The sequence below is a fragment of the Dreissena polymorpha genome, chromosome 12, assembly GCF_020536995.1.
Source record: "Dreissena polymorpha isolate Duluth1 chromosome 12, UMN_Dpol_1.0, whole genome shotgun sequence".
In the NCBI taxonomy this organism is placed as follows: domain Eukaryota; kingdom Metazoa; phylum Mollusca; class Bivalvia; order Myida; family Dreissenidae; genus Dreissena; species Dreissena polymorpha.
Genome location: NC_068366.1, coordinates 34,772,148 through 34,775,975, shown reverse-complemented (window position 1 = coordinate 34,775,975; position 3,828 = coordinate 34,772,148).

The window sequence follows — 3,828 nt, the reverse complement described above, 5'->3', positions numbered from 1 at the left end:
ATTTGACACTGCAAAATGCCATAGAAATAGCGCTTGCCATGGAAGCTGCACATAAGGACGCCGCCGAGTTACAGTTATCGGCAGCCGCCGATGTGCCTGTCAATCGAGTTGGACATTCAACAAAACCCAAGAAATGGAAGCATCACAAACATGCCAAAGAGAGCACCAAGTGCATCCATTGTGGGAAAACTAACCACCCCTCCGATAAATGCAGACTGAAAGATGCAGTTTGTCATCACTGTAAAGCAAAGGGACATATAAAGGCTATATGTAGGAAGCTTAAGTCGGTGCAGTGTATGGAGGAAAACGTTTCAGTGATCAACACTGTGAACAAAGGAGACAACGGGAAATTCATCGTTAAGCCGAAGATTAACGATGTCGAGGTACCCATGGAGCTTGATACAGGATCAGCAGTTACCCTCATATCAAACAAGGATTTCCGAAAACGATTCGGAAATATGATGCTCGATCCTGCTTTTTCCATACTGAAGACATATTCAGGCGATGTCATAGAGCAACAAGGGACAGTTATGGTGCATGTCAGTTATAATGGACAATCGCGAACAATGCGAATTTGCGTCGTGAAAGGTGATGGGCCTGCACTGTTCGGAAGGGACTGGCTGAGTCACATCAAACTGGACTGGGACGCACTTTTTAACGTGAACTCTGTGACAACGGAAGGCCTGAAGGTACGTCTAAATTCTATACTTGACAAACATAAAGACGTGTTTAGTGACGGTATAGGACAGGTGAAGGGCATTAAGGCAAGGCTCACCCTAAATGAAAATGCTCAGCCTAAATTCATAAAGGCTAGGCCGGTACCGTACTCTATTAAGCCAAAAATAGAGAAAGAACTGGACAGTCTCGAGAGTCAAGGAATCATCTCGAAAGTGGACACCAGTGAATGGGCGACACCGATCGTTCCTGTCGTAAAAGGAAACGGCGATGTGAGAATATGCGGTGATTTTAAGGTTACCGTAAATCAATCAATCAAGGTTGATAGATATCCTCTCCCAAGAATCGAGGACATTTTCGCCAATCTGTCAAATGGGCGAAAATACAGCAAGCTTGATATACGACAAGCGCACCTACAACTAGAATGCGAGGACGAAACCAAGGAGTTGCTAACGATCAACACCCACCGAGGATTGTACCGTTACAACCGGATGCTATATGGGGTTTCTTCTGCTCCAGCTATATGGCAACGCACAATGGACCAAATTCTTCAAGGAATCCCTGGGGTGCAGTGCATGCTGGATGATATGGTGATTACTGGTGAAAGTGATAATGTGCATTTGGATAACTTACAAAAGGTGTTGTGTAGGTTACAGCAATATGGAATTAAAGTAAATAAGGACAAGTGTGAGTTTTTCGTGCCAAGGATTACATTCTGTGGTCATGAAATTGACGAACAAGGTTTATGGAAGTGTCAGGATAAAGTAGAGGCGGTATTGAATACACCACCTCCATGTGATGTTACATCACTTAGGGCATATCTCGGGGTACTCAATTATTACCATCGTTTTCTGCCAGATCTCGCGACCGTAACAAAGCCCATGAACGCGTTGCTCGAGAAAAATCGAAAATTCGTCTGGTCAAAAGAATGCCAGAGCGCGTTCGAAAAGTCGAAAACACTTCTCAATACGGAACCTGTTCTTACACACTACAACCCGGAACTTCCGGTAAGGCTCGCGTCGGATGCCTCACCGTTCGGTATTTCCGGTATATTGTCACACGTTATGCCAGATGGCTCAGAAAAGCCGATCGCGTTCGCATCAAGGTCACTTACCAAAACTGAAATGAAATATGCTCAAATCGATAGGGAAGCATTGGCAATTTATTGGGCAGTACAAAAGTATTACCCATATGTCTATGGTAGAAAGTTCACATTGGTTACTGATTGCCAACCCCTCACTTCAATATTCAGCCCGAGCAAAAGCATTCCGGCAACGACTGCCGCGCGCGTTCAGAGATATGCTATATTTCTCTCTGGATTCGATTACGATATACAGTACAAAGTACTAAAATGCATACTACTGTGGACGGATTGTCGCGTTTACCCGCGCCGTCAAAGGAAAAGGATAAAGAAATTTCAGTTGAAGATGTGTTCTACACTTCTCAGTTAGAACAAATTCCGGTCACGAGCGCGGAAATCAGCCGTGAAACTAGGCGGGAGCGCGTTATGTCACGTGTATTTAGGCAAGTACAACAAGGTTGGAATACCAATGATAATGACCCTCTTTTGAAAGGCTATTACGCGCGACGAAATGAATTGACGATTCACCACGGATGCTTAATGTGGGGCATTAGGGTTATAATTCCCATTAAGATGCGCGAACGTGTGCTTGATTTATTGCACATCAGCCATCCAGGTATCGTTAAAATGAAGGCACTAGCGCGTAGTTACGTCTGGTGGCATGGAATTGACACTGACATCGAACACATGGTTAAAAGATGCGAACCGTGTCAGATGCAACAGAAATCGCCCGCGAAAGTTCAGTTACACCCGTGGGAATGGCCTACGTCAAGTTGGGAGCGAATACATGTAGATTTCATAGGTCCATTTCTTGGACGCATGTTTTTGGTTATCGTAGATGCTCATTTGAAATGGCCAGAAGTCATCGAAATGAAATCGATAACTTCTGAAAGAACAATTGAAGAATTGCGTACAATATTCGCAAGATACGGCTTGCCCATGCAATTAGTATCAGACAATGGTTGTCAATTTACATCTGAAGAATTTTCTCTGTTTATGAAGAGAAACGGGATATGTCATATAAGAACTGCGGTAGCAAAACCGTCCACAAATGGTCTTGTGGAAAGGTTCAATGGCTCTTTCAAATCTGCAATGTGCGCTTTAATGCATGAAAACACCGATTTCAATTTGAAGATCAACTCTGTCTTGTTGGCATATCGTAATACGCCACATTGTTCGACGGGGGAAACTCCTGCAAAACTGTTTTTCGGTCGGAATTTGCGCAATAAACTTGATTTGATGATACCCGACACACAGACACGAGTCACTAATGGTCAAATGCAATTGTCAATGGCTGACAATAGAAAAGTTCGCGAATTCGAATTAGGCCAACGTGTCTTAGCGCGAGATTTCAGACCTACTTCAAGGGAAAAATGGATCCCTGGGTCAATAGTTTCTCGAGATGGTCCACAACTATACAAAGTAGATATCGGGAATAATATGACATGGAAACGCCATGTTGATCAGCTTCGCGCGTCGGAAATGCAGAAGTATTCTGTTATAAATGTACCTGTTTTCACACCCTTAGAAACTACTTTAAATGCCGCGAACACAAATGTCAGTGACCTTCAGCCGGCACCGAATTCGATGTAAATAAATGAGTCCCGGGATAATCGTTGTAATGATACGGATGTACGATTGCCAGAAAGACGCTATCCATTACGCAATAGAAGACCGCCCGAACGCCTGCAGTACTAATGACACTGATGGTTTAATGTTAAGCCCATTACGTTTTATAGTGGCATACAGACATTAATTTTAGTTGGCAGGAGAGAAAGACAGGTCCTCAGTTGTTTTTACAAACTTTGTCGAATTCGAACGCTCGCTAATGTTCTTTGATTGCATGCTATAATGAATAAAAGGTCATGCTTAGTTAAGAGGTCATGAACTTGAAATGTTCAAGGTTTTATTGATTATTCATTATAATTGTTAGAATTGTGTACATTGATATTTACATGTAAACGCATGTGTTTGTATGTTAATTTTTATTTACATGTATGATCAATGAAATTAAAAGGGGAAAATTGTTGTGTATTTAGATAATGCCGCTACGCCACGCCTTCTTGTAAATG